The sequence below is a fragment of the Dromiciops gliroides genome, chromosome 1 (genome assembly GCF_019393635.1).
Source record: "Dromiciops gliroides isolate mDroGli1 chromosome 1, mDroGli1.pri, whole genome shotgun sequence".
Lineage (NCBI taxonomy): Eukaryota > Metazoa > Chordata > Mammalia > Microbiotheria > Microbiotheriidae > Dromiciops > Dromiciops gliroides.
Window position 1 is genome coordinate 701,493,953 of NC_057861.1, and position 18,861 is coordinate 701,512,813.

The 18,861-nt window shown below is 41.4% G+C and overlaps 1 protein-coding gene across 3 annotated transcripts in view; it reads left to right on the forward strand.

Moving 5' to 3' along the window:
- Positions 1-18,861, forward strand: part of MGLL (monoglyceride lipase) — a 156,569-nt gene that overhangs the window by 33,367 nt on the left and 104,341 nt on the right. The gene's annotated exons all lie outside the window — the stretch shown is intronic.

Consider the following 18,861-nt stretch of genomic DNA (forward strand, 5'->3'; position numbering starts at 1 on the left):
CCATTTTACAGATAGTACCTAAGCAGATAGAGTTGAAATGCTTTTCCTAGAGCTAGTAAGTATCTGAGGCTGAATTTGAACTCAGGTCTTCCTGAGTCCAGGCCCAGAACTCTATCCACTGAGTCATCTAGCTGTCTTCAAAGACCATCAGAACCAATACTTTGGCCAGAGTCAAGACAGATACTGATAAAAACAAGTCAGGCCAAACACCAGGACAGAAATCAGTCTGGCAGACATGAACCAGAAGGACACAATTACCAGAGGGATGCACAAGACAAGTGGCCATCAAAAAGAAAGCCAGGTAGTATCAGAAAATACACAGAAGGTGACGGATCAGGGGAAACATTTTGTTTTCATTGATGCCTTTCATTTTTATAGCACACTCATGATTATATTTATTTATTTATTTGCAGGGCAATGTGGGTTAAGTGACTTGCCCAGGGTCAGGTCAGACTTATGTGTTTTTTTAAATTAAATTAAATTAAATTTTTTGCGGGACAATAAAAGTTAAGTGACTTGCCCAGGGTCACACAGCTAGTAAGTGTCAGATTTTAACTCAAGTCCTCCTGAATCTAGGGCTGGTGCTTTATCCACTGTACCACCTAGCTGACTCCCCTTTTTACCTTTTGGAATCCTTCCCATTCATCCTTTAGAGTCCAAGGATCTGAACTTGCGTGGGGTTAGTAGGAAAGGAAAGAAAGGAATAGCTGTGTTAAGATAATCCAGAGAAAGAATTGTGAAGACTTGCTGAATGCCCCAGATCCAGGGACAAAGAATAGGAAGTGGCATTTGAATACATACTTTTACAGCTTACAAAGCACTTAGTATACATTGTGTTCAGGCATTTTTCACTTGTGTCTGATTTTTCATTGACCTCATTCGGCGTTTTCTTGGCAAAGATACTGGAGTAGTTTTGTCATTTCCTTCTCCCACTCATTTTACAAATGAGGAAACTGAGGTAAACAAGGTTAAGTGATTTACCCAGTATCACACAGCTAGTTAAGTGTCTGAGGCCAGATTTGAACTCATGAAGATGTGCCTTTCTGACTCCAGGCCCAGCTCTCTATCTATCCATTGTGCCACCTAGCTGCCCTTAGTTTATCATCTTATTTGAAAGTTATGTATGAATGAATGTATCTCAGGTCATTCCAAGGGAAATCGCAATGCCACTTTGAGAACACCTGACAGGCTGAGCTGGGAAGCCACTCAATCCACTTTTCCCATGCTGACCCCCCAGCATAGCTGTTTTCTTCTCCCTTCTCTCCTGGGAATAAAAAGCTTGCCTCTGACCCTGATGAAGAGTAATAGCCCAAGTTGAGGGAATATTTCCTTCGACCTCTGCTAGAGACTTACTTGGGTTTCCAAAGGCTTCGAATCCAGGTATAGGTTTTTGTACTGTATAAATAGAGTTCTGATGTGACACTAGAAACAAGGTGGTATTAATAATTCATAATGAAATGTTTGCTTCTGAAAAGTGAAATAAATACGGATGCAGTTGGTCTAAGGGAAAGAAAACTGGACTTTTTAGGATACTTGGTGTAGATACCAGCCCTGCCATCAACTAGCTATTTCACCTGGGGTAGGTCATTCTCCTGTCTGGACTTCAGGATCCTTATCTGTAAAATGGGGGAGAAGACAGGCTGAGAGCCATTGTTAGAAATAAGAAGCTGAGGGGCAGCTAGGTGGCACAGTGGATAGAGCACCGGCCCTGGGGTCAGGAGTACCTGAGTTCAAATCTGGCCTCAGACACTTAACACTTACTAGCTGTGTGATCCTGGACAAGTCACTTAACTCCAACTACCTCACTAAAAAAAAAAAAGAAGAAAGAAATAAGAAGCTGGGGGTGCGGTTTAGGGAGAGAAAGAGAAGATGGTGAGTTTTGCCTATTTTGTTTGTAAAATTTTAAGTCCTGGGATAGCCCATGGAAATGTCAAGTGGACAACTGCATTTGAGGGACAAGAGCTTAATCCAGTATGGTCAGGAATGCAGGGACTGGGATAGCAATCATCATAGTGGTGACCAGTAGAGGCCTTGAGAGTAGATGAGATGAGGTTTCAAGGAGAGAGGAGAGCTGATGCTTAAAGCTGGCTGGGTGGGAAAAAGAAGAAGCCTGGGCAAATTAGACCAAGAGAGACTGGCCAAGGACGTAGGAGGAGAACCAGGAAGGGGGCTTGTCACTGAAGCCAAGAGAGAGGGTTTCAGGAAGGCAGAGACAATCAGTAGTGTCCAGTATTTCAGGCCATTCAAAGAGAATGAGCATGGAGAAAAGATCAGTTCTACACAGCTGGAAATAAGCAGGATCCTGTAGAAAATGAACAGTCAGGGGCAGCTAGATGGTGCAGTGGATAAAGCACCGGCCCTGGATTCAGGAGGACCTGAGTTCAAATCCAGCTTCAAACACTTGACACTTACTAACTGTATGAGCCTGGGCAAGTCACTTAACCCATAAAAAAAGAAAGAAAAGAAAAATAAAGTGAACAGTCATCCAGGAGAGAGCAAACCCCTGTCAGCTTTTTGCTTAATAATGTTTCATTTTGCAAGTGCCTTGATAAATTATGCATAGTATTGTTTAAAAACTTGCTCTGCCACTTTGTTTCATGCTGGTTGGTGCTAGGACTGGCTTTGGAGGTTCTATGAAAGTGTATCTTTGCTACAACTTGTAATTTTCTAGTTGAATAACTCTGGGTTGGCCAACTTTGGAATTTAATATCCTTACATTAGGAGAGAACTTGAAAGGCTTATTGCTTGGGAAGTCAACAGACGCAGACATGGCTACTTTGCTTATATGCTTTTGGGGCCTCAGTTTCCTCCTCTGTAAAATGAGAGAGTTGGGCTGGATGATCTCAAAGGTCCCTTACATGCTCTGAAAAGGATTAATCTCGATGATACAGCTCTCCTGCTATATCCACAGACTGCTCTTGGAATTCTTGTGGGGTGAGGACATGACTTAGAACAAAATCCTTTGAGTACTTTAATAACTTGTAAAGAGCCCAAATGGACCTGTTTCATACTCAGTTCTGCTCAGTAAATAGCTGGAAGAGCTATTTGTGTTATTTTGTTGCTGTTATCTAGTTATTTTCAATCATGTCCAACTCTCCATGACTCAGCAAACATTTCCCTCTCTGGCTCATTTTACAGGTGAGGAAACTGAGGTGAACAAACAGGGTTTAGTGACTTCCGAACCTGTGGTAGAGTCTTCTGAGTTCTCTTGGTCTAACCAGTCACAGTAGGACACACTGAACCTTGACCTTGACATAGTGATAGCATGTTGGTCCTCTTCAAGCATGAAGGACAACAACTAACCACCACACACACGTATGTTATACATATAAATGTATACACACACAGGGAAAGAGTTTGTGATTTACTTAGTACAGAGTTCCAGATGAGGAATCTCCTGCTACTAATGCAGATTGGCACTTCCTCTCCAATTTCCAGATTTGGAAAGTTTCCTAGGGCACTGAAAGGTTAAATGACTTGCCCAGAGCCAGCCAGTCATTCTACATCAAAGGCAAGGCTTGAACTCAGGTCTTCTGGGTTATAAGGTTGGTTCTTTCTCCATTACACTACAGTTGTCAAACATGTGACCTGTGTAGCCCACAACAGTCCCAGGTGCAGCAGAACTAGATTGAATTGTAATTGGAAGGGGCAGCTAGGTGGTGCAGTGAATAAAGCACCAGCCTTGGATTCAGGAGGACCTGAGTTCAAATCTGCCTTGTGACACTTGACACTTAACTAGCTGTGTGACCCTGGGCAAGATACTTAACCCTCATTACCCCACCAAAAAAAAGAGGTTACTGAATTGTAATTGGGAAATATTTATCTATTTTAGATAAAAATAAAATAGTATATGTGATTTTAAAACTAAGTCAATGTGTGGCTTACAGAGATCCTAATGTACATGGTCCCAGCCTTTTAACTTCAAGAGTTTTTTTCTGAAGTTTTTGTTTGTGTTTGGTCTTAGTTAAATGGGCAAGTGTGTCAGTAGATAGAACTATTGACTATGGAATCAGGCTTGGAATCAGGAAAACTCATTTTCCTGAGTTCCAATCTGGACTCAGACACTTACTAGCTGTGTGACCCTGGGCAAGTGACTTACCCCTGTTAACCTCAGTATCTGTAAGACCAGCTGAAGAAGGAAATAGCAAACCACTCCAGTATCTTTGGTGAGACAATTCCAAAATGGGATCCCAAAGAGTCGTACATGACTGAACAACAAAAGTATAACAGAAAAATACAATTTTCAAATTCCTAAAGATAAACGAGGCATTAAACATTTTGGTTTGTGTAGTTATAACAACATCCCTAGGGTGTGGCATGAATAGAGAACTAGATTCAGGGTTGGCCTTTTCAGATCCAGGGCCCAATTTGGTAAAAGATTGGTTTTGCTGTTGTTGAGTTATTTCAGTTGTAGAAGCAGCAATTTAGAAGTAGCAATAATCAACCCATTACGCATTAACATAAATACAATTAAATAACTATATTTTCTGAAACAAAAAATTAGTGAGAAGAGAGACATTGTTTTACATATTTTTGCAAATCTCTTTAATGCCTAGCTTAATAGAAAACAGCTGGTTTCTTGTGTCTGCTTTTGCATTCAGACTGTTGAAATAATGTTGTTTTGGTTGAAATATTTGAAGAAAATATGGCCTCACACAGTATTTTAATAGGCAAATTATGTCTTAGTGTTATTATGAAAATAGTTTTGACTGTAGTACCCCTTAAAGGGTTTTGGGGAACCTCCCCCCTGCCCAAGTTCTTGGACCACATTCAGAGAACTAGGAGACTCAAGCCCTAACCACAACAGGACCTCCCATGATGAAACAGATCAGCCTCAGGCCTACAAAACAGTCGATGCTGCCTCTTAATTGTCTACACTTTGCTCTAGTAGGGATTCTGGGTGACTGATGGCAAGAGGCCAGCGTCAGCCAAACTGAAGCCTGTAGGAAGAGCTTTCAAATGAATAGGATGCCACATTTTTCTAGTCCTCTATGTTGGTAGTTGTCTGCTCTGAAGGGAAGAGATCAAAGGATATTTGTGATGAAAGAAATCCTGGGGATTGTGCAGTTTCAGAGATGAGGAAACTGAGGCCCAGAAAGGGCCAGGTCATGGAGTGGATTAATAGTAGAACCACACCTAAAACCCAGGTCTCTTGATTTCTCTCTAGTGCAGGATTCTTTTCTGGAATAGAAAGAACTTTTGGTATCAGAACACTGGGCTTACTTTCCAGCTGAGACATTTCTTAGCAGTGACTTTGCACAAGACATTTCCTTTTTCTTTATCTGTTTCCCCACCAGTAAAACAGGGATGAGAATACTAACACTACTTACCTCACAGGGTTAGTTGGAGGAAAATGCTTTGTAAACATTCATTTCAATTCAATCCAACAACCTTTATTTCTAAAAATAAATATAAGAAATCTAAGTAAAAATCAATCAACCAATCAACCATCTATCAATCAAATCAATAAAAAATCTATCGAAATAATAATGTATTTAAGCTACATGTAAACATTAATTATTATTATTGTTGTTGTTGTTGTTGTTGTTGCTGCTAATACTATTAATCTGCCTCACCAGGTTGTCATGATAAAAGCACTTGGTAAGTCTGGGTGCTCTATAAATGTTGTTCATATCATTGTTATTATTACATTGCTGTTTGGGATTGTTAGCAGGCTTTTTATGATGATTCATTTATGAAAGGATGTTTGTAATCTGTTTTAGTGAGGGAAAATTATATATAAAAAATTATGGATCATATTGAAAAACCTTCTTTACCGATTGACACCTAATATTTAAAAAGAGATTGCTCTGAAGTGACCATTACTACTCATTTTCATATGCTTAAAATACATGATTTGTTTAGCCCTTTGATAAGTGCTTTTTCTATTGGGGGGAAAACCCCAAAGTTTTGTACATGTTTACAAGGCCAGATGTACCGTTCCTTCTTCAGGGACTCATGTTTGCAAAGAGGAGCCAAAATCTGACTGCCGGTGATTATTGAGAAAGCAGAGATCACAGTGCTGTTGTTTTGTCCTGTGGTCCCGATTCCCTTCTGATTGCTTTTTTTCTATCACGGGATCCTTTGTAATTGCCACTTTTCCATCAGAAAGCATCTCATCTGCTAAGAAGTCCTACCCAGTTAGGTTGAATGGGAAGCAAAGTTACTGCTGCAGACAAAGTTGTTTCTGATTGCAGACCCTAGCATACACATTAGCCTAGTCAGTTGCTAGAATAGAGGAAAAGCTGATATAGAAAAGGCTCAGATGGACACAGAATGGATTAGGAAATGCCTGTTTATCAACTTTGCCACTCCCTTGTGACCCTGAGCAGGTCACTTCTTTCTGAGCCTCAGTTGCTCTTTATGTAAAATGAGGGAATCAGACTAGATTATTTTCGGAGGTCCCTTCCAGCTGTGATCCTGACATTGGGGGGGGGGGGGTTGGTTGGGAATTCACCATGAAGTTCCTTTCTAATAAGAAGCTCCCATATGCACGGAAGACACTCTTTAGCTTGTGAATGTTTGACTTACACAGTTTGTGAATTTGTTCATTCAACGAACACTTATTAAGCACTTAGTATGGTTTTAATATTTTGTGCCAGGTACTGAGGGAAATTCAAAAATAAATAAGTCACTGTTCCATTCCTCAAGGAGTTGTCATTTAATAGGGGAGACCAGCCATGCATAACCAGAATACAAATCTGAATAAGATGAGTATATAGGGAAAGTGTTATTAGATTAGATGGGGGGGGAAATCCCTGTCAAGGACATCAGGAAAGGCTTTAAGAAAGAGGAACATGTGAGCTAGAAATTAGGGGACAGGTAGGATTTTTATAGGCAGAAATGGAGGGGGGCAGCTAGGTGGCACAGTGGATGGAGGACCGGCCCTGGAGTCAGAAGTACCTGAGTTCAAATCTGGCCTCAGACACTTAACACTTACTAGCTTGTGACCCTGGGCAAGTCACTTAACCCCAATTGCCTCACTAAATTAAAAAAAAAAAGAAATGGAGGGAGAAGAGGGACCAAAAGAATGCATGCTAGCTAAGGAATAGTGTAAACAAAGAGATGGAGAAACTTGGGGTATGTTTGGGGGGGCAGCTAGCAAACCAGTTTGGTTACAGCAGGAAGTATATGAAGGGGACCACTTTGAAAAAAGATCATTTGGAGTCCAATTATGGAGGACTTTGGGTATTACCCTAAGGAATCTGGATCTAATTCATTCGACAATGGGGATATGCTGAAGAGTTTGGGGCATCAGAGAGATGTGATCAGATTTATGTATGAAGTCAGTTGATCCAGGAGTGCTGTATAAGATGGGCTGGGGAGAGGCTGCAGAGGATGAGAACAAATCTGTTGAAATTGTAATTAGGAAAGTACCAATGAGATTTGGAGGTCAGGTGAAATACATTGTGAACAACTGCATCATCATGCTGGCATCACATGGAAGTGATTTTAACTGGGGCACATAGGAGGAAGGGATGCTATTATGGCTGGCCACAGTTGAATTTTCTTTAGTTGCATGTTTTTGGGTGGTCTGACAAAGGCAAGCCTCTCGGGTTCAGGGAGAGCTATGTTGTCAGGGCCACCTGAGAAGTTTCTCTGACGTGGGTTGCCATTGGATCTTTTCCAGTATGGCTAGATGGCTCAGTGGATAGAGTGTTGGGCCTGGAGTCAGGAAGACTTGAGTTCAAATCCAGCCTCAGACACTTACTAGATTTATGACCTTGGTTATTTAACCTCTGTCTCAGTTTCCTCATCTGTAAAATGGGAATAATAACTGCACCCACTTCATAGGGTTATTGTGAAGATTAAATGAGATGGGAGATGTTTTTATTTCTCTTCTGCTGACATCATGTGTGATACGGTCTCTCTCTTATGTTTGGGATGGTGTCTGTGTTCATTTGGGCTGGTGAGGGCAGCCTGTTTTGACAAGACCATTCAGATACAATCGGGGCCAGTTTTCTGACTCAGATTGTTCTGAGACTCTCCCCATCACCCTAAGTATGTGTCTGTAATGGATGTTAAGCCATGTATGGGACTCACAGAGTAAAGCACATCAGTGGTCTCTATGATGTAGGGGGGAGAACACTAGACTTGGGAGCCAGAAGATGTAGGTAGAAGTCAAATTCCAGCTCATCTGCACTTATTATTTGTGTGATGTTGGACAAGAGATTTCCCCTTTCTGGGACTCAGTTTCTTCCTCTGTAAGATGAGAGGGCTTAGACAACCTCTAGTCTAATTAGCTCTGGGAGTCTGTGGTTATACAATTTTGCCATGAGATCTTGTAGGTTATGTTAATAAGAAGTGGCAGTACAGAGTTATATAATGGAGGAGGGAGGAGCGAAGCAATCTCATAATCTCTTGGCTCCCACAGGTTCTGTTTTGTTTTGTGTTCAGCAGGAGTGGTTAGCATGGACATCTGATCTTGTCTACAACATTTGGTACTATTTAGATTTCTATTACAATGGAACCTACTGACCATGTGGCTTACAGAGAAAGCTGGACTGACCCCTGCAAAGGATCAAATTCCTCCAAAGTGTTTCCTTTCCAGCTTATGTAGGATTCCTTCTGTTCTTAGTGAAGGATCTGTGAACAGAATGATAAGTCATGTGTTTGGAGGATAGGTTCATACTAGATCAGGGCAAACAGACTCCAGGAGGGCTCCCAAGGGTGATTGAGACCCACTGTGGTCTTATTTTGCCCAGATGTTCCTATTGACCTCTCTAAGGCCAATGGTTCAGGGACAGAGGCTTGTTCAGTTTGGCCAGTGCATCAGGAGAGTAATCTGAGATAAAACTATAAATGTTGGGTGGTGCCATGTTTTAGTGGGTCTTAAATGTCAGAGAAATTAGAACTTGACTTGGAAGGGATAGGGAGCCCAAGAAGACTTCTAAGCAGAGGAGTGACATGACCAATTCTCTAAATGAGAATGATCATTCTGGTAGCAATGTGAGGGATGGATTGGAGGAGGGAAAAAGTGGTGGCATGAGGACCTGCTGGGAAGCTATTGTGAATAGTCTGTGTAAGGGGCAGTAAGGATCTGAACTAGGATGGTGGCAAAAGGGCACTGAGGATAGGACAGATTCAAGGGATATTTTGGAGATGGAATTGAAAGGATCTAGTGACTGTTTGGTTTTTGGAAATAAGGGAGAGGGAATAGTAAAAATGAAGATGAAGATTCTAAAAATGGAAGACGGGGTAAATTATGATGTCACAGACAGAAATAGTGAAGTCAGAGGGAGAAACAATTTTAAGGTGAAAGATAGTTTGGGGATGTGATCGGTTTGTCCCGAATTCAAATCCAACCTCAGACACTCACTAGCTGTATGATCCTAGGCCAGTCACTTAACCCCACTTGCCTCAGTTTCCTCATCTGTAAAACAAGCTGTAGAAGGAAATGCAACCCCCTCAAGTAAAACCAAGAAAACCCCCAAGAGGGTCACAAAGAGTCAGACATGACTGAAAACATTTGATTCCTTTCTTCCACATTCCCTTTTTGTTGGGTGTACAAATTCTTTCAGTCACCTTACAAAAATGACTTGCCCAAGGTCCTTTATTTTGTCTTTCTCTGTCTTTGAAGTGTTGGATCACACTGAGGGCAGCCTCAAATATTTGAGTTCAAACTGAATGGCAGGTGAAGCAGTCCTTTACTTTGGGTCATGAGCCATTTCTAAAAGGTGGATTATATAATGGAATGAATTTGCAAGATGCTGGCCACCTGTCACAGAAGTGTTCTTTTTATATTATAATCTTGAAACTCTCTTCTTAAAGGAGACTGTTCTGCTTTTTATGAAACTATTTGCCATATTTTAAGGACAAATAGACCAATTCTCTTTTTGTTCCCTTCTCTTGGGTTTCTCTCCTCCTAGATTTGCCATTTTATCAAGGCCCTCCAAGGCTCAAAAAACTTTCAATTCAATTTCACAAACATCCATTAAGTACCTATTATATAAATGCAAGGCATTATGCTAGGGATATCAAAGTGAATTAAGATACAGATCCTGCTCTTAAAAGTTTATAATCTAAGAAGAGGGATAAGACATTTACACAAAGAACAGTGAAACCAGGTGAAATGTGACCCAAGGAATGGACAGCCTCAGACAAAATGCTATGAGAGATTTGAGAAGGGAGAGTTCATATTTTGAACTATTGGGTGATGTGGGGAGGAGGTGGGGGATGAGAAGGGAGATCAGAGTTTTCCTGGAGGAGGAACTAGAGCAGGGACTTAAATGAAGGAACATAAACAGGTGGAGATGAGTTGGGGAATCCATCTTAGACATGGGATAAGGTATGACCAAAGGCAAAGAGATAGGAAAGGAGAGGGTAGGAAGGAATGAACAAGTGTGAGCAGTCCCATTAGGACTAGTCATAGAGGAGTAGTGTAAGGTTAGGTTAGAAAGGTAGGTTAGACCTATATCAAATTGCTTGCTGGCCTCAGTAGGGGGGAGGGATAGGAGGGTGGGAGAAAAAATTGGAACTCAAAAAAATATCTTTATGTGTAATTGGGAAAAATTAAAAATTAAAATTAAATTACATTTTAAAAAAAGAAAGGTAGATTAGAGCTAGATTGCAGAAAGCCTTGAATGTTAAGGACAAATTCCACATACATACATACATACACACACACACATAGATTAATTTTTAAAATTCATTATATTAAGTAAATTCTAATCAAGGGTATTTAGTAGAGGACTGATATGTACAGTTCAATGCATTAAGAACATTAAATGAGCAAGTCGTGTGAAGACTATTGGAGAAGTTCTTTATTTGAGGAAGAAAGAACAATTAGGAAGTTATTTGCAATAGTTCAGGCTAGTGATGAAGGCCTCATTGAGGATTGGTGGTGAAAGTGGCAGTGGAAAGGAATGGGAAGATGCAAAAGTAAACTCAGCAGGCTTACTCAACAGATTGGCTATGAGGGAAGGGAGGGTGGAAAGAGTAGAAAACTACTCGGGACTCCTCATTGGACTCCATGATCATTAAGATTTCTTCCTATACTAAATTCAGAGGTAGCTAGGTGGCACAGTAGATGGAGTGCTGGATATGGATATTATAAGCTCCTTGAGGTCAGGGACTGTTTTTCTTTTTATTAATTATATCCCCAGTATTTAGCACTATGCCTTGCACATAGTAGGCACTTAATTAAAGTTTATTGGATTGGAAGAAGACCTGAGTTCACATCCTACCTCAGATACTTACTAGCTTTGTGACCCTGGGCAAGTCACTTAACCTTTGTTTGCCTCCGTTTCCTCACCTATAAAATAGAGATAACAAGAGCACCCACCTCCCAGGATTGTTTTGAGGCTTAAATGAGATACTAGTTGTAAAGTGCTTTGCAAGCCTGATAGTGCCATAAAAATACTAGCTGTTATTAACTATATTCTTTGTCACGGGGAAATAGGTGGTGGGGGTCCTTAGGTATTCCTCTGTAAAGAATTACAACTCTCAACACAGTCCAATGAGAATAAAATGGTCTTTTATTTGATCCCTAGAGAAAGTGACCAAGAGGGAAGTTGAAGACTTCCCCTTAAGGGAAGAAGATGGCTTAGAAACATTCTCCACCAAGAACAGGAGAAAGGCAAAAGCTTTTATGGACAATACATGGGGTGACCACCTGACAATGGAAAGTTCCCTTTAGGGTTGGGGTGGGAAAGGCTTGAATGAGGGGTGGTGGTCCTGACTTCTAGAGTTAACTCTGTCCCCTGGCACTGCTCAGGTAAAAGCCACACCTAATGGGCTTATCTCCCCTTACTTTTTAGGTGTGTCATCCTTTAGTTTAGCTTCTCAAGGAGAAAACCTCTGAGTTACCCCAGACCCATATCATTCTTGGTATTCAAAGCCCTAAAATGATCTGGTTCCTTTTGGATATGTCCAGGCTTCTCTCTTATTATTTTTTTTCATGAAATCTCTGCAGTAGCCCAGCCAGCCTGTTCACTTTCCCCCTTGATAAGTCATGTTTATACTTTTATTTATACATATATCTCTTATATGTTATATATACTTTACACTTATATGCTTACACCTTAATACTTTTATTTATTTTCATCATCATCATCCCTCAAATGCTCTTCTTTTCCTCTTGACTACAAAACCTACCCCCATCCCTTTTTGCACAGCAGGTTTCAGCAGAAAGTCTCCCTTAGCCAGGCTAATCCACAATGATCTCTCTCTTCTCATGGCCTCCTCCTTGTAGTACTTACTGTCCACCACTTAAACAATCCTTGGTTAGTTCAATTCAACAAGTATTTCTTAAGCTCCAGCTAAGTGTAAGCTTGGCATTGGGAATAAAAACAAAATGAAACAGTCCCTGCCCTCAAGGAGCTTATAGTCTACCTGAGGAATGCAACACAGGCACAGATGAGTACATTTAAAGTGTATCAACGTCCATAGCAGAGACATTTTGGGAAGGGGAGAAAGCTAAAAACTGGAAGGATTAGGAGAGGTCTTTTGTATGAGGTAGTACTTGAGGTGATCTCTAAAGGAAGCCAGAGGTGCTAAGAGGCAGGAGCCAGGTGGGAGGGAGCACATTCCACTGAGGTGGGAGCTGAGTGTCAGGCGCAAGGAAGACATGTTGACCACTTTGTTTAGCATACGAAGTACATGAGAGGAAATAAGGTGAAGTCAATGAGGAAAGATAGGGTGGAGCCACGTTGTGAGGGGCTTTCAATGCTAGACAGAGGAGGTAGTATTTGGTCCAGGAGGCAGCAGAGAGCTCTGGAAGCTGGGGGTGGTGGTGGTGAGGGGGGTGGTGGTATTTTCCTAGGCTGTAGGGAGGGATGGATTGGAGAGGGGCTTGCCTCACTGTCACTATCTAAGTAGGGAAGAGAGGATGGCTACAAGGTGTTGTAGAGGGAGAATTGGTAAGACTTGGCAACTGACTGGGCTTGGTGTTTGGGTGAAGACGAGGAGACAAGAATAAGACTGAGGTGGGGAACCTGGCTGTTGAGAAGGACAATAGAGGGGCAGCTAGGTGGTGCAGTGGATCAAGCACTGGCCCTGGATTCAGGAAGACCTGAGTTCAAATCTGACCTCAGACACTTGACACTTACTAGCTGTGTGACCTTGGGCAAGTCACTTAAACCCCATTGCCCCATAAAAACCAAAACCAAAACAACAAAAACAGAAACAAATGAAAGAAGGACAATAGAGCTCTAAAGAGGAAAGTTGAGAGGTGGGCAGGCATAGGTAGGAAGAGAAGGAGCTTTGCTTTGAGCATAGGGAGCTCGAGATGCCAATTGAATATCTAGCAGGCAGTTGGTTATTGTCTTGCCATCTAATCCATGTATTTCTTGTCTTCTCAATGAGAATTTAACTTCTTAGAAAGCAGAGATTGTGTTCTTCATTCTTCCTTATCCTCCATGGTGCTCAGCTCAGTATTGAATCAACATTGGCATCTCATCCTGTCTCTGACTCCTAACTATATGACCCTGGGCAAGTCACTTCTCTCTTAGCTTTATCATCTATAAAAATGGACTTAACTAGTCCCTCCACTCCCTGCTTTCAGGCTTAACATGAGCAAAGTGCATTATAACCTTACAGTTCTGTGGGAAGGTGAGTCTAATATTGTTGTGGAAGGCAGTCAATAAATAATTGTTGAGTCGTGAGATTATCAGGGCCTCAGAATGTGATGGAGCCGTGGATGCAAAGGAAAGACAATCTGCTTACAAAATTGAAAGCGGAGGAAAAAAAGTTAAATTTGGATTTCCAGAGTCCCAGAGTTCCACTGCTTCTGTTTCAGTTCTGGGAAATGGAGCAGGTCCATCCATCACATACCCACATGCAGGCTCTTCAACAGAAGCTGGCTGTGAGATTTTAAATTGCTTTTTAGCAAAAATTCAATCCTGAGAATTTTGGTACTGGAGTCACAGAACCAGAAATCCATTGGAGGGAGTGGGAACCCATCATAATGTGATACAATGAACAGCAACATCTTCCTGGGGAAAGGAGGAGGGAAATGCAAATCCTCCCATTCTCTCCTGAGTTCAGATCATGATTAAGATCATGTGCAGAAGGGGGAGCTAGGTGGCACAGAGGATAAAGCACTGACACTGGATTCAGGAGGACCTGAGTTCAAATCCAGCCTCAGAAACTTGACACTAGCTGTGTGACCCTGGGCAAACCACAACCTCTATTTGCCTCAATTACCTAACCTGTAGAGTGGGAATAATAATAGTTCCTAGCTCCCAGGGTAATTGTGAGGACCAAATGAGAGAATATTTTTAAAGTTTTCAGCACAGTGCCTAGCACATGGTAGGTGATTAAGGTTTATTCCCTTTCCTTCTCTCTTTCCTCTTTCTTCCTAATCCTTTTCCTTTCCATTCATTCTTCCTTCCTTGCTTTCCTTCTTTTCTTTTTCATTCTTTCTTTTCTATTTCTTTCTTCCCTTCCTTTTCTTTCTTTCTTGTTTTTTCTTTCTTCATCCTTCCCTTCCTTCCTTCTTCTTTTCTTGTAGTGTTCTTAAACATTCATTAAGTGTGGTTTCATAGATCTATACTTGGCCTGGTTAATAATAATAATGGTTAATAACAAATTAATAATAACTAATAAGACCAAGGTCATAAAGTTTATCCTGAGTGGCTAGTTAGCCTTAAAGATTATACTAACTACCTGAGAGAAGAACAAAAAGGCTCAATTGTGTGCTGGAAAGAGTGTTAGATTGGAACACAGGAAATGCGGGCTTCACCTCTGGCTTTCATACAAGGGACTTTGTCCTTAGATACATCACATCACTTCTTCCCAGGTTCTTTGTTTTTAAAATGAGATGTTGGACTATATATGGTATATAGTGGAAAAATAACCAGATTGAGAGTCAGGAAACCTGGCTTAGTAACATAACTCTCCTACTAACTGCTTATGCGACCTTGAGAAAATCCCTTCACTCCTCCATGCCTTGTGCTCTCTCATCTATAAAATAAGGCAATTGGAACAGATTATCTCCGTGGTCCCTTTCAGCTTTGAGATTCACAGCAGTTGTATCCCATGTGTGAGAGAGGTTGAAGGAAGGTTCTTATTACTTGTGTGTCTTGGGGCAAGTCACCTCACCTTCTGAGCTTGATGTTCCTCATCTGGAAAATGAGGGGGTTGGACAGCATTGCTGTTGAGATACTTTCTGGCTCCAAAGCCAGAGGAGGAGGACACCCACATGACTGATTGCTTTAAACTCAGTGCACTTGTTGTGTGTCCTCTGGTTTGCCCACCCCCCAGCCTCCATAGAGCCTCTGGCTCACCCCCTCACAGGCAGCTTAGGCATTAGCCCAGTGAACTGCCCAGTCACAGAGTGGTAGGTGCCAGATTGGTCCATCTGCTTCTATGCCTGTGTCTGATGACTTTTTACTGTGAAATCCTTTTTACTGGAATTACTTTGGGTGATGGTGATTTTATTCTTTTCCCTGACTAAGTCAGTTAAGAGAAGATCTAGAAACAATATCTAAGGCAAACATCTCCCACATTGTAGGTTTTTTTTTTTTTTTTGCTTAGCTGGGTATTATTTGAACAGAGGGCTCTAATAACTTTTTGCAGCTCATTGCAGAGTTAGCAGAATGACCCATTAGTGCCAGTGAGTTTTTCAGTTGGTCTCTGAGGACCCTAGCATTTACTTGGTCATGTACTTTTAGAGAGCTGCAGTGGGTGTTTTTAAATGTAAGGGTTTTTTATAAAGTTTTGAAGCAATGATTTCCAACCGTGAGATCATGACCCACTCATAATAATAACTAACATTTACATAACAATAATAGCTCACATTTCTGGAGCAGTTTAAGGTTCTTAAAGCATTTACTTCCCAGTGTCCCTGCAATGAGATAGGTTATGCAGGTATCCCCATTCTACAGAGGGAGAAACTGACACCGAAAGACTTGCCCAAGTCACACAGCCAGCATCCGAGGCAGGCTTCCCAAATCCATCCTGTTGAAGTTCTTCTACCTTGTGAACTATGGCTACATCTCTCTTCTCATTCTCCCCCTACCACCAGTCCTATAAGGACAGCCCCCAGTATGTTGTGTAGAACCACCATGAAAGAATTTAGGGGGAGGAAATGAACAAGAGTCCTACAGGATGGGCAGCTATGGATGCACTGTGATCTGCATTGTTAGAGGGAACATCCACAGTGAAGAGTGGATTGAGGGATCATAGATTTCTAACCAGAAGAGACTGCTGAGACCTTTTAGTGCAACCTCCTTATTTTATAGAGGAAGAACAGGGGATCAGAGAGGTTAAGTGTGAACCCAACCTTCACACGGCTAGTAAGAGTTTGAGTCAAGCTCTGAAACCAGGTCTTCTTGACTTGAATCCAACCCTCCATTGACAATATCATTCTGCCTCTCAATATCCATTGGAATATGTATAATGTTTTTCTTCATAGGTACTTATAAATGATCATTGTTTTTTCTAAAAGCAGTGCCTCAATAAATTAGAATCTACCATATTTCTTTCTGGGCACTAAAAGGAAGCTTAGAATTCACCTCTCATGGATGAGTTATTTATGCTGGAAAGGAATTTCTATGCTACTCAGTAATCTCATCAGTTCCCACAGATTTAATTACCACCTCTATGCTGATGATTCTCAAATCTACCTATCCCATCCTAACCTCTCTGCTGCCCTCTAATCTGGCATCTCTAACTACCTTTCAGACATCCCAAATGAGATGTCTAGTAGACATCTTAAACTCAACACGTCCAAAACAGGACTCATTATCTTCCCCTCTCCCCTCTCCCCTCCCCTTTCCTATTAGTGTAGAGGGCACCACTATCCTCCCAGGCCTTCAGGCTTATGACTCAGGTGTCATCCTTAATTCCTATCTCCCTGCCTCCCTCACCAATATCCAATCAAGCAAGGTCTGTCAGTTTCACCTTTGCAACATCTCTCCAATTCACCCCTTTTTCTTCTCTGATGCTATCACCCTTCAAGTGCATGCCTTCATCACCTCACACCTGGCTTATTGCAACAGCTGGTGGGTTTGCCTGCTTTGTCTCTCCTTACTCCAATCCATCCTCCAGATACCAAAGTGATTTTTATTAAAGCAGAGGTCTGATCATGTCACCCTTCCTCCCTCTCCACTCAATAAACTCCAGTGACTTTCTATCACCTCCAGGATCAAATACAAAATGTTCCATTAGGTACTCAAAGCCCTCCATAACTTACCTTCCTCCTACCTTTCCAGTCTTCTTACACATTACTTTCTGACATGTGCTCTTTGATCCAGTAACACTGGACTCCTGACTGTTCCATGAACAAGACACTCCATCTCTTAGCTCTGTTCCATCAAGTAACCCCCCCACCCCTGGCTTCTTTTAAGTCCTAAATAAAATCCCATCTTCTATAGGAAGCCTTCCCCAACCCTCTGTCTTTTAATTATTTCTTATTTATCCTTCATATAGCTTTTTTGTACATATTTGTTTGCTTACTTGCTTCACTACTAAATTGTAAGCTCCTTGAGGTTAGGTACTTTTCCCTCCTTTTGCATCCCCAGTGCTTAGCACATAGTAAACACTTTGTTGGTTGGTTGGTTGGTTTGGTTTTTTTTTTGGGGGGGGGGCATTGAGGGTTAAGTGACTTGCCATGGGTCACACAGCTAGCAAGTATCAAGTATCTAAGGTTGGATTTGAACTCAGGTCCTCCTGAATCCAGGGCCGGTGCTTTATCCACTGTGCCACCTAGTTGCCCCTGTAAACACTTAATAAATGTTTGGTATTGGGTTTAGTTTTTTTAACCTTAAATTCTCTTCATAATCATTTGTCAGCAAGTCTGAATTGCAAACTCTCTGCAGCGGCTATTGAAGTTCTAGCTTTTATACTCACTAATTCAATGGCGATAGGCTTCACCACATTTTCCCAAAGCTCATTTGTGAGGAAACTATAACGTGTTCTACAAGTGTAAAATCTGCACCTTCTCTGCCCACTGCTCCACTTCCCCAGGCTGAAAGTGGTCTCTTCCTCCTTGGGTTTTCATGAAGCATTTTGATTTCCTCTCATGGACTATAAACTCCTAGAGGGCAGAGCCCATGTCATATTTCATCTTTTCCTCCTCAGTGTCTTGTATATAGTAAATGCTGAATAAATATTTTTAAATTAAATTGGAATAAAATGCCTGTTATCATCTTATCCTCAAATACCTTTTAGAAATCATGCTTTACCATAATGAATATGTCCCAATAAATAAAAGCCACTCTTGGAAATGGAAGGTGACGACTCTTCAATTTGTACTGCTCCCTGCCCTCTGAACACTGTTCATCTTTCTGCTGGACATCTCCATCCAAATGTCTCATCATTCACCTAATGGATAGAGAGCTGGGCCTGGAGTCAGGGAAGACCTGAATTCAAATCTGGCCTCAAACACCTACTAGCTGTATGACCCTGGGCAAGTCATTATATCTGTTTCCCTCAGTTTCCTCAACTGTAAAATGGAGATAATTTCAGCATCTCCCTCACAGGCTTATTGTGAGGATCTCATAAGATAATATTTGTAAAGCACTCAGCACAGTGCCCAGCATATAGTAGGTGCTATATAAATGCTTATTTCCATCCCTTCCTTCCCCCCTCCATCAGTCTCTCAAACTTAACATACCGAAAAAGAACTTATTCTATTTTCCAAAAAAACAAAAAACCAACAATTCATCCCTTTTCCAAACTTTGCTAATCACTATCTTTCTAATCACTCAGGTCCACAGTCCTGTGGTGATCCTCACAGACTTCTCTCTTCATCATTTCCTCTCCAATCCAATCCAATGATTCTGCTGCCATGATATCTCTCATTGTTGGCCCCTTCTCTCTAATTCTACAGAGCCACCACCTTAGTTCAGGTTTGATCACCTCTTGCCTAGATTATAACAATAGCCACCCAACACCCCTTACAAAACAGTGTTTCTT